Source organism: Athene noctua, chromosome 1, assembly GCF_965140245.1.
Source record: "Athene noctua chromosome 1, bAthNoc1.hap1.1, whole genome shotgun sequence".
Classification (NCBI taxonomy): Eukaryota; Metazoa; Chordata; class Aves; order Strigiformes; family Strigidae; genus Athene; species Athene noctua.
The window spans coordinates 194,699,619-194,712,962 of record NC_134037.1 but is presented as its reverse complement, the minus strand read 5'-3'; positions in this window follow the sequence as shown (position 1 = coordinate 194,712,962).

The window sequence follows — 13,344 nt, the reverse complement described above, 5'->3', positions numbered from 1 at the left end:
GCCCAGACAACATTGACATGGCCACAAATTGTCTATCACTCAGGCTTCAGCTGTCATGCATTTCTAGCTACATATTGCTTGAACAGGGATTTAGAAAATAGGACTGACCCACACCTCAGGGAAAAATCCCATATATCTGGTGTCCAGCATTGCCTGAACTCATTCAAGCTCTCTTCTGTGCTTAAGATAGGCACTCTACACACTCAGAACCCCATCCTCTGGAAGGGACAAGGATTTTTCTCCAAAGTAAAATAATTTACAACTCAGATTGAGAACAATCCACAATGCCCAGAGAAGGCTTTCAGTCAGAACACTTGTCCAGAAACCAGAAGATCCAGATTCTAAGGTCTCCAGAGACTTCTACATCACGGGAAGAACCGTCTACCCTGCCCACTGAAACCAGTATGCTATGTGTTGGAGTTTATAAATCATGGGTGAAACAGAGAACAGCCAACAGTAAATTTGGCTCTAGCCAAGTGGTGGGTGGATATTAATGAGAAATTTGTATTCCAAGGCTCTGGCTCCTCTTAAGTGGGTTGGGCTCCCTCACATTTGTTTTCAACATGCAAAACTGCACTACCAGGTACAAATTAGCCCAGGTAGGTCAGAAGCAGCAGGAAGTGTCCCAGGTGGAGTTGAGGGAGCACGTTCTTCAGGGCTAGAGAGGTCACCAGTTTTCTGATGACTGCTCTAACCACAAGGCTAGTATGAGAACAAAGAACTGAGCGGAGGTGCACCATGCATTCAAATTTTTTGTATCATCAGAGCTGTTTCTGCTCTGTTAGCGCCTATTCTCAGAAGACACATAGCCAGCTTACATCATGACTGAGAGTGGAAGTTAGCATTTCCTTATTAGTTCTTTCTACAGTCAACAGTAAGGGTGAAGAGTAGCCAATTTAGGGAGTGAAGTTCCCTCAGAAGGTCTTGGAGGTCCTCACCTTCTGCCACTAAAGAGATTAGACCATCCCTGTGGCAACTGAGGCACGGACTGTCCATTGAAGTGCGGAAGGAAAGACGCTTTATTATTACAATAGTACATACTTATGCTCTTGCTAAAGCTCTTACTTCGTTGCAAATCAGCAATTACACAGCTATCAACCTTATATCAGTGTAAGACCACTCTAACACATGCTGTGCAAACCAATCACCTTCTTGTTCATGCGCTGTTCAGGCGGCAGTAACTTCTCACAGTTCAGTACTTTTCCACAGTTCAGTGTTACAGCTGTCTGTTGTTTTTCGCTGCCACCTTGGCACAACTTACCAGTTTCTTATCTTTCTTCCAAGGCCTGTTTTTCATCAAAGCCTAGTTGCTTCTCAGAGGCTGTGCAAGGCTGACAGGCCGATGTCTCCCACACATCCCTTTCTCTTTGGGGAGTGTGTGTGTCTAAATTCGGTCAAAGACATTGCCCATAAGCACTGACATTTCTAGCTCTGCAGGGTATACCAGAAACAATACTATGTTCATGCAAACTAACTTATACTAATTTTCGCAGATGACCAGAAGAAGTTTTCTGAATAAGAGTGCTTGTGTGGAGAGCTCTTTCCATAGACTTTGCGCCTGGTGCTATCACAAAGCTTATCATGTTAAACCAGCATAAAGTTTCTGTCAGGTTGGTTTTCTGCCCCAGCAAAACCTCAGGTGTCAGATCTGACCTTTGGGTAGCCACAAAGTTTGCATTTTAAGAGCTCAGCAAAAGTGGCAGTCTATCATACAAAATAAAACTAGAAAATTGGTTTAATCTCTCTCCATATCAGTAGCAAAAGCACCCTTTTTCTATGAATTCATACGCTAAAGGGTGGAAAGACACAGTTTAAAAGTAGTCATAAGTAGAACAGCAACTCTGTGGCTGAGAAGCCAATAAAGGAAACATATCTGTAAAGCAATTGCTACTTATATACTCTCTGAACAATAGCTGGGAGATAGTAAAGTCCTTGAGTTATTATTAAAAATATTCTGTTCAGTTTGTGCTGTCTTTCTGGAGTAGTTTATGAAATTTCAGAAAATACCGAATTACACTACAAGAATGTGTCTGATGAAAAAATCTAAATCAAAGAAAAATTAATTCTCTGTAAACATTTTAAATCTAGATAGAAACTACATACACTTAGGAAAAGAAATAGAAAACGAACAAGACTATGACGTGTTTTTCAGCATATTCATCACAACAGAGGATTAGCATATCAACCCAGCTTAACAGACACACCTCAACTACATTTTCAAGAAACAGCATGAGGAAAGCAGGTCTGCACATTTCAGAATAAGAAACCTTCAAATGCACAACTCTGTATTGTAACAAATGTTACTGTAACCTCTTCTAGACAGCATGAAGAAGAATGAGATTATGTGCAAAAAAAACCCTGAGATGATTGTGTACTTCAGTGGGCATATCTTTCACTTACATTTCCTTTCAGTCAATCAATCAGCTTCCCACCTGTAACCATTTTTTTTCATCAAATTTACCTCCAACTCTTTACTGGAAATTCCATTTGCCAGTAAAGATTTCTTATGTTTCATCTAAAGTGGAAATTAGTAATTTTTTTTTTTTTTTTTTTTTTTTTTTTTTTTTTTTTTGGGTAGCTGTTGTTGCTCCTTTGAGCTGGAGAACAGAAAGCCTAGAATGGAATTCCTACCATTAAATAACATCTGCACATCATTGTTAAAGAAAATTCCACCTGTCATCATAGGTAAAAAGGTGGAATTTAAGGACATTGTAAATAGCATTTGTCATAACTATTCGGCAGCTCATATTGACTCAAGAAGTTCAGTTCCAAATACATTTTCGTAACTGCATATATGTCTAGTCTATGCATCTCCCTGCACCATGCCAACAGAAGACTCTGAGGTTCCAGGTACAGTTTTTTTCATTCTTTATATATGCCAAAGTCACCTGAACTCACTGTAAATCAATATGCTCATTTGTACTCGATTATTACTACCTCCTGTTTCTTCTGTTTTGGTCATTTGAGTCAAACAATGTCTGGAAAGAAGGAGCTAACTTCTTATGACTGAAATTCTGGGCAAATTAATGAGAAGAAGCACACAGAAGTTTCAATCAAAATGTAATACCCAATAGGAAGCAGTAAAAGTATCATATGCATCAGGACAAAATAAATATTTATGTTCCAAGGACTAAGACACTATAATAGTGGTGACAAAAGTAGAACCTCCTCTAGCAAAATGTTTCCAGGTGGTTTTCACCAAGAGGGTCCATTCAGATGGTCCTTTAAAGCTTGAAAAGACAAAGAATAAATTCTCTGTGGTGAACAGTGGAAATACCAGATCTTGAACCAACAAATAGCTGGTTGGGGTTACTGAAATCATGGCAAAATGACAACTCTCAGAAGGACAAAAAGCAACTGTGAAGCCTGTTGAGGCAATGTAATGGACAATGATGACAAACTTAGTTGACACAAAGGAACAGGCAGTGATAGACTAAAGAAGTAGACAATGAATTTCAAAGAGTCTACAATTCAGACAAGATGATTCCTTCCAAGATTTGCCAAATATGGAATTAAACCATCAACAAAATATATGAAAAAAAGATGTGAAAGAATGCTTGTCAACAGCAGTGGTAGCAAATTTAGGCGGAATAGCTCCATCCTTGTATTTCTTTTATAGTTCAAGTCACAGAAACATGACAACAGCTCTGCTGATTCAGACCATCTAGCTTCGTACTTCTGTAGTAAGGACTTCTAAGCAAAGTAGAGAGTAAGATTATATCCAACATATACCATAACTCCACTTCAGTATTCTCCTAGCCTCCAATTGCTCTCAGCACCAGGAATTTCCTGAGTCTGGTATGTTTTGACTGTTTATTCACCTCCTATTTGACACCTCTTTCAAGTCTGGTCTCCCCAAGAACCCGTGTGGACTTCTATTTCTGTTGAGTCCTCTGGCAAGGAGTTAGACGGGACTGCTATCTCTTTCCTGAAGATCAACCATCTTTTTCTCTCTAATGTGCCAGATGGACAGCACTGACACTGTGCTGAAGCTTGATAAAGGAATGGGTAAACCCCCATTTTTATGGGGTTTTTTATCCCATGAGACAAATTGTGTTGGTTTCAGAAAATACCCCTTATCAGAAGCTGGTGTCTCAGACCATGCTGCTTACTGTGGGACACAACATTTTTGCTCAACCTCTTAACCAGGGCAACTGAAAGTCTATCAGATGGAATGCACAGAAAAAAATCCTTAAACCCAAACATGTGATCAGAGAAGAGAGATTTTACCTCAGTGTGTTCCTAGCATGGTACTGCAATCTATAGAGGGGGCCTCAAAGGACCATACTTGAGTGTCGGAAAAGGTATAGCCAGAAGAACACAGGCCAGCACACAGCTGCTTAAACCTACCAAGGCTATGCTTTAGGAGCAGTGCTTCTCACACCATCCTAATCATCCACCCTTGCCTTCCCTGCCTCTTCTGTGCCAGAAAAAAAAAAAAGAAAGTTTGTGTTCCTAGAAGTCAGACAGTTCAGAAAAGAGATCTGCCTAAGAAATAACTGTCTGAGAGGAACAACAAAAGCAGTTATTTTTCAGCTGGTCTGGTTCTTGTGCAGGTTTCATGACAGGCAGCTGTGCTGGCATAACAGAAAGGGCAGCCTTGGGGTGGGGGTGGGTGAAAGGGCAGCCTTGGGGCAGGTGTGGGCAGACAGAGGGAACAGGAAAGTCTAAACTAGTAAGGACAGGGAGTGAGCATCTGAGACCATGCCAAAAGAACAGCAAAAAAGTGTCACAACTCTCCTGATACCCAGCTGCACTGGATGGCTGAACCAGTGTGATCTCTGCAGACATTTCTCTGGTAACTTGATGCTGCATGAGTGTTTGCTAACCAAGAACCAGTGAAGAGTGCTGTTTTCTTCAAGTGAAAACCTGACTTTTTTAATACTTTACAGGGTCCAAAGTCACCTTAATAAGGAAAGACAGCTCTATTCTTTTTTTCTGGGGGAGGATGTGGTTAATTATGTTATGCAATAACAACACACCAACTCAGGATTATAGTATCTGGATGGAAATAAACTCCACTCTGTGCAGTTTTCAAGGTTTACAGAACAGTGTTTGGGTTCTGATACTTCACCCCGGGGACTTTCTTTCCCACCAATAACAAGAGAAAAACCTCTTTTTCAATCTCAAGAGAGAAAGTCAACAGCCTGCCTAAGTCTAAATATTTGCTGAGTAAGCATGATAAAAGCATCTCACTGAAAATGCACTTCATTTGCCACCTAGTGCTACAGACAGTGGCAAAATGCCATGAAATACTGGAGTAACACAGGCCAAACAACCTACACAAAACTCAGCAGGTTTCACATGGTTTTTGTTTGTTGCTACAGGGGGGAAAAGAAAACAAATACTAAAGAAACTTCAGGGTTCAGACACCAGAATGTCATCCTGATCCCAGGGTTTCAGTGGAGCTGACATTTCACATCTTGAGTGCTGGAAATAAAATACACGTAGTCTGAATTAGCCATGGCCCAGCAGCTGCAAATGTGCACAGCTCCCTGCTGACATTTGTAGGCAAACAGGCAGATGGGGAGCCCAAGGCACACTAAGAGCTCCAAGCACCCCAAGATCTCCAGAAGCGCTTATATGACATCACTCACTTTTGTTCTACCACTCCTGCGTTCTGAAACTTGCGACACTAAAACACCCCAGCTAGTGAGGACAAAACCCATTAGCCTGTCAGCACAAGGTGTCTCTACCGCCAGTGCTGCAGCTTGGTAATGTCAGAGCAAGCAAGAGGAGAGACGCTTTGTGTGGAAGCATCTCTGGTCTACAGGAGGGCTCTTTTTAGGGGCCTGCCCACTGTGGCTCCATTCTTTGGCCTTGAGGGAGTGCATGAGGAAGCAATAACAATGACAGGCCCAGAATCAGACCTGAGACATCGCATAAGCAGGCTACAGGGTGGGCACAGCATGGAAGTGACACGACCATGGCATGGGAGCCAAGCTGACTTGAGCTGACAGAAATGAGAGGTGCAACTGGAGCCAGCACCTTTGGGAGGCTGTCCATGCAGCTGCAGCACCAAAGCAAGGGTGGCTTCAGCTTGGGTGCCCATTTGATCCCTCAGAAATGTCACCCTTTTCCCGTGACAACAGAGCATCCTCCTAGAAGCTGGAGCACACTGAGGCTGGGAAGTGAAGCAAGAAGGTAGCAGCGATCTACCTGTCTGCCTCGGCAATTGGAGAGCCAGCCCAGTGGCTTGGGGCAGCTGTTGAGATATCAGTCAGATTTTCAGCAGCTCCTTTCACTGCTGTTGAAGACAGAATGCCTGGCTCAGTGAGAGGCTGGCCTGACTCAGCAGAGCACTTCTTGTGCTTTTCTCCAGCATTTGTTTTTCCTCTTTTTTTCCCAGCAGCCCTCATAAGTAAACAGGGTCCTTTAGCTGTGAGACAGCTCTTGGCCTGAGGAATCGGTCAGCTAGAGCTATTGCAGCCAGCACATCTCCCTTCAGCATTTACAAGCCCCTAAAATGAAGGAACACACAGAGTCACAGCATCTGTAACCAAATTTCATTGCATGTCAAAAGCCTCTTTTTCCTCTCCAAGGCATTCAGGATCACCTGCAAGTGGGTACATCCAGCACTGGGTTAAGAAATACAGGTGCAAGTTTTCTGTGTAGGTCAAAAATAACTGCTTCCACAGGTCCCCTTAAAAGTGCTCTGTACTCACTGCATAAAAATACTTTGCTGATGACAAAATAGGAGCTTTTAGGGGAAGAAAAATTCTGCTGTGCATCTAAGACAAGGGAATTTCCACAACACTTTGTCTTGTGAAAGAAACATCATGATCCAGGAGGTAGCCTCGCTCAGGAAATCAAAAGATCATCAGGCTGATTGGAATTATCTTCAAAGAGAAAAGCCAAGAGCAGTGAAATATGCTCATAGTAAGTACATTTGTGGTTAGAGAGAGGTAAATACAAAGATAAAATGGCATTTTGCTACTTCACATGTCCCGTAAGTAGCTCAAAATGCTAAACATGACCTTAATCAGTAATTGTGTAGGGTGCTGCTGGCTTTATTTCTCCCCACCTCCTCCCTTCTCTCCCAGACCAGGTCAGGCCAGGCCACAAAGACTTTATAATGCTGCCAGGTCTAGGTCAAACTGGCTAAACACTTTTAAAGTATTACAAGAAATTTTCTTCTGATTAGCTTCTTACTCAGCTGAGATTGTTTTTAGCTGCCAAAGAGTAAGTCATATGGTTATTTTTTTTAATGGCATGTTTTCTTCTGCAAAATATGCACGTTGATTTAACACCCATTACAATGTGGTCAAGAATTCTCATTGTATTTCTTTACGAAAGACCATCTCATGCTATCCACCAGGTCCCTATTCTGTACATGGAAATAGCCACTACCCTATATTATTCACATCTTTGATATATGTAGTGACTCCTTTCTCAAGCGCTCTAGCCCATTTCCGGGTAGAACCTATTGTAAGTCAGAAGTGTGGGCTTATGAGTAAGGTGGTGTTTTTTTGTGAGAAGCAGCTGTGTGCCACTGAGTATGAGGTAAGCAAGAGGCAGCCTCTTTTGGTGGGTTTCAAGGAAAAGAAACAAGTTTAAAAAGAAGAGAAACAAGCACACGGCCTGACTCCCAGATTCCTGAAGCATCACCAAACCCACTGAACCCCTCTCTCCCATTACTCCCAGCCTCCCCCAGGATACCAGTGACTGCTCATAGACTCCCCACAGCTGGAGCAGAAAATTTCAGCTTTAGCAGCGCTGTACATTTGAGGGCCTATACCCAAAGCACACCTGGGGCTGCTCTTGGACCCTTCAGTCATCAGATGACCTCCATGTATCCTCATGCATATACTCCTACTACATTTTAAGAATTGCCATCTGAGTGCTGGCTACAAAATCAAACTACTACTGAGAGCTCCTTGAATTGATGACAGCATTACGAATCACTCTGCCCCAGCTATCCTGTGCTAATTGCTTTAATTACTTTCTGCAGTCTCATCTTCACCATTAGTTCTGGAACTCAGAATTAGTTTGCCTGAGCCATGGTGGGATTTTTGATTTGGCTGCATTTATTATTAACATTAATAGTAACATTATTGATAATATTAAGACAGGCATTAACCCAAGTACAAAAAAATGTCTACATGCCAGCAGGGAAAAGAGGGTTTGCAAGGTCCGTTAGGGCCTGGGCACACCATCAAAGGCAAAGATTGGAGACTGGTCATTTCAGGTGGCAAGAGACTGCCTGTGAAATTGGACTCCCAAATCATCAGAGCCAGGGAAAACTGGACAGTGCTTCCTGCTCCAGGAACACTGTGACATTCGGATGGTCTTCATGATGCAGCTGACCGCTCCTCTCTGATGGCAGCCCTGAGGCAATTTTTCTTCAGGGACTCCAGGACTACTGAATCTTGCCTACTGTCATCTGCAAACTTGGGTTATACAAACACTTCACCATACCAGACTCCCAAGGCTTTCTGACCATGTGACCACAGGATCCATTTGTTCCCAGTTCCGTGGGCTAGATAGTTAAATTAGGCACAAGTTCTCCATGTCAAGTAACCTGTGGGACTCTCAATTGCCTGGGGAGCAGACAGTTGGTAATGGTCCTTCAGCCATCATGCACAGCTGATCTGCTGGAATGCAGATCCCAGATGAGGCGGTCTCCATTCACAGTGTTTTTCTTGGAATAATCAATGGGAAGTGTTGCTCAACATAAAGCAGTCAGATCTAATTGACATATGCTGGAGGCTGATAAAGAAACACAGCTCTATGGAGGACACCTCCTGCCCATTTTGCAATTAATTCTGAGGCCCTGAATTAACAGATGTACAGACTCAAAGGCCAAAAATCTCATTTTCCACTAAATTCCCCCCTAGTTCCTACAAAGGATGGGGAAGGTACTAAAAATAATAATTACAGTATAATTCAGAACAGCAGTCATCAGAATATCTTTTTTTTTAACTCCCGCTTGGTGGGTTTTTTTATAGTGCTGTGGCTTGGCATTATTAGCAACAGAACGTCGTTACGATCTTATGCACACAGAGTGGCTTTTTTTAGAAGGTGCAAGCTTCAGCCTGAGGCATCACTAGGTGGAGACATTGCACAGCGCAATGCCGGTGCAGCTCACTGCTGCGGGGTTTCGGGATCCCCCAGCCCCTTCCTACGGCAGATGTTATTATTCCCTCACCAACTCTCACCCTGGGACCCTGATCTTTTCCCATCCTCAGTTGTCTGCTCTCTTGGATGTAATCCTCTCCTAAATAATAAGCCAGTTCATCTCCTAATTTAGTTATCCAACTAACTTCAAGGCCCAACCCTCCATAAGTGTCAAACACGCCAAAGTTGGTGTTTTTCAAGAAGTGACAGCAGACGGTGCTGGCACATCCTTGCCTCATTTAAATACATATGTGTACCAAGCCATTCAGATCTATGCTGAGGAGCCATATTTTTGTGAGAAACTTGGCTTTTCTCGAAGAAGTCAGCATGTCGTCTATTCTCTTCAGTCTCTGAGGAGAACCAAGTCCCGTTTACTCTAAAAATACAGGAACTGGAGCCAGATATCAAGCAGAACCAGATGTCACGACCCAGAAGAGAGCATACACAGATGGCAGGGGGACATATGGCACACAAGATCTTTCCCACTGTGAGTGTCCCTGTCAAGACAGCTCTTTAGATTTTTCACTATTTGTTCCTGTAGGCAATATGTAGGGGAGTTAACTGCCAATTTTTTTTCTGTTTTAAAGGGACAGATGAATCTCATTTTTTTAACTCCCAAATACCCTGCTTATTTGCCATTTCAGAAGTGGGAGAATTTAAAACCTCCTTTAAATGTCTGTGACTCCTTTACTCCTACAAAGATGCATTTGTCCTGCCCCTTCTCCAATGATCCATTTGAAATTATGTGGTCGTGGCACACCTTACCCAGAAAGTACAGACCTTGTTGATACAGTCTGAGTGTGCTTTCTCAGGAGTAAGAGATAGGATAAGTGTAGATCACTCGAATTTCTTTCCCAATTCAACTGCTTGTCCAAGTCACTCACTTCCATGGCACACCAGAAACAGTTAGTTATGCATATTTGAAAAACAGAAAACAAAAAATACAATATTAGAAACAATGTACTCCTTTTTAAGGACTTGAATGTGGCCCTTCCCATCTTTCAGGGAATTTGTATACATTCACAGTATATAAACTGAGCAAGAAAGTGCAAAAGATCAAAATAAGCATTAGAGATTGGAGGAGAGATGTGACAGCACTGGGGCATGTTACCATGGCCAGCGCAGGAAAAGGAAGCACTCCCCTGATACATACTGCTGGTGAGATAACAGAAAGAGAGAACATGGATTTTAACAATTGCCAACAGAAATAAAACCCATCAGGGAAACTGCTTAGTGAAAAATAAAAAATCTAATGAACTAATGAGACAGTTTTCAAATTTCCCCTTCTACTACAGCCGCTGCCGTGCTCAAAAAAAATTTACAGCACAATCAAATCAGTGGCTGGGGGAAAAAAAGGAACCAGAAACAGAGTTTACACATCTAAATCACCTGATCTGGAGCAGCAATTCAAAACCAGCCCTTCTGTGGCAGAAAATTCACCTTAATGACTTGGTGAGCTTCCTACTTTCCTTCAGGGTGAAAGACCAACTCCTGACAGTCACCGTCATTGACAAGCAGAGCTTTAGCTCCAGCTATAAAGCCACAGTAACCCAGGTGCTCTCTCAAAGGAAGTCACACAAAAACTGTACTTTTTAATTGTGCCTCCTGATGCCCAGAGGACATCAGACTCCTTTTTCCAATCGATTTCAACATGGCAAGCAATCTTAGAATGGGCTGAGGACACGAGTGGTTTGTACTACTTTCTAGTTCACTTCTAGTGACTAATGTTCAGTTTGTATCAATAAATGCATCAAGTTCTGGTTAATATTATCCCATCTTAAAAGAGAACAAGCATACAAGTAAAGTGGTGTACCTTGCCTTTACTCTCGGGAATAATGAGTGTAGGGATGAGAGGATGAAACGCTCCTGTGTTTGTGTGTTGTAGCATCTAGGACTAAACCAGAGACTGGCAATACTCTGGATTAAAGCTGCTAGCCATTGATTTTACTTTACACATATTCTGAAGCTCTACAGTGCAATACATCCTCAAGTATTTGTAGGGAAAAAATATGTCTCTCCTTAGTCCAGGTTTTAAAAACATTAACTGTATTCTGCCTGCTTCATCTTCAAGCTAACTGCAGCTATGGAAGGAGACAGAGTAGTTAAACAACCACCACAGCCCCTGAACAAAAGGCAGAATGGGCTTTCCCCTCTAGCAGAAGCTCAAGGAACCAAGAAAAAGGGGAAATGTAAAATCACCTTTGTGCTCTTCTACCTTCTAGGATGCAATACAGAAGTAAATTAAAAGGAAAAAAAGAGAAAGTCAGTCAAGGCTGTCCTGTATGGGGCCATCGCACAGACTCCACCAAGTTGTAACTTGTTCTGGGTTTGGGCTCAGAGCACATATCCCTCTCCATCACATAAACCTCTATCCATTAATTAATACAGTCACAGATGTGTATATTAAAATGTAAAACAGGCTGTATCTCAACACTAGCTGCCATAAAGGTAAGAAACTGGGATATGGGAGGAAAACTATGAAAGGAGGAGTCTCCCAGAAAAAACTAGCCTAACAGTATGGATAGAAAAATGCAATGGAATTAGAAAATTTGAGACAAGTTAATCCCAAAACAAGAAAGGGAAGAGGCAATCTGGAGTGCCTAATAAATTGACAGGAACAAGCCAACAGAAGAAATAGAATATAGTTATGGTTGAAAAGTAAAAAATGGTGCAGAGAAGGCTTTCAACGTATCTTACACCATGAACCATTCCGACTGTTTTCTCTGTCAGCATAGATAGACAATAAACTGAAACGTATCTACTGCAGTGTGGTGAACCAATACTTTTTTCACAGATTACATTGCATTTGTCTTTTCCTTCTGAAGCTACCAAGTTTCCAGAAGCAGACCTCTGGCCAACGAATTGTTTGTGGAGGTTTTTTTTTTAATAAAGAGCAATCAGCACATCTGTCTCTGTGAGATTTCTTTTATTGTACCCCGTGTGTTTTCCTATGTGACTTGCAAAGAAAACTTTCCAAGGGGAGAAAACAGAGACAAGATTCAGTTTCAAAATAAAGTCCAATGATAAAAGGATAAACCACTTCATGCTGCATTCAAGTAGTTAGCTAACAATTAACCACAATAACTGAAACCCTTCTCCCACACCCATTTTCACACAAGAATACTAAAATGACTACATAATCATACTAAATGTGTTTAAAATAAAGTATCAGGTAGACAAATGCTAACTCACAATCATCTGTCTTCACTTAAGGGTCTTTAGGAGTTTCATTTAGTGGGAAAATGCTTATTTTGTGTATTACAGCAAACCTCTGAAATGAACTATGAAAAAATTGGCCAGAAATCATAATAGCACATTCACAGAAGAAAGAAAAAATACCAGCACAACTCCATGCAAATCAATGTACTTATCTGTAATACTGCAAATCCTACAATTATGGGTATATTTTTATTTCAAAGCATATGAAATTTGGAAGTTGAAAAAAAACCTACCACAGTTTCAACTTCTTTATTATTTCTCTCATTCTACATGGAAAATAAGAGGGTTCTGTTTTTAAACACAAGTGAAAAAAATATTTGAAGGAAAGTGTAATTTTTCAACACCCTTCTGAGCAAGTCTAAGCCTAAACACAATGTAAAATTTTGACAATAATGATTATCTAAACTCTCTAGGTTCCTAAATTTATTTTTAAAGCCTAAACGTTATGCATTTCCAAAGAAGACTGAGACAACATCTACTAGAACAATAGTACCTCATCTGATGGATCTACCCTGTTCTCGGTTTTCATGGCAACATCTCAGAAGTCTCTAGTTAATGGAGGCTGTGGAAAACTACACAGCTGTGAACACAGCCACGAGGATGAGACACTGCTCACAAGGAGTATTTGCTAGACCTGCTCCAAGAAAAGGTACCATGAAATGCTATTGCAAATCTTTAAATGTATGTTCACCTCCTGGACCTTGTTTTCTCTCCCATCAATACAGCCCAACAAAGAGTACATTCTACAGCATACACACTTCTAAGAACCAGCTGAAAGGAATTCAGTGACAGATGCTATCCTGTCAATAATGTAAGAACCCACTTAACTTCAGAAAAGAACAAAAAAAACGAAGCAGAATTCACATTTGCATTCAGATGATGCTCTTCAAGGCTGGAGCATGAAAACTCTTGCCGCTTCAGACCACCTTGAAAAGGAAGCAGCATGTTGTTTTCTCATGGTGATGCACACAGAACAATGGATTGGGGTCCAGAAATACCAAGCTCCTC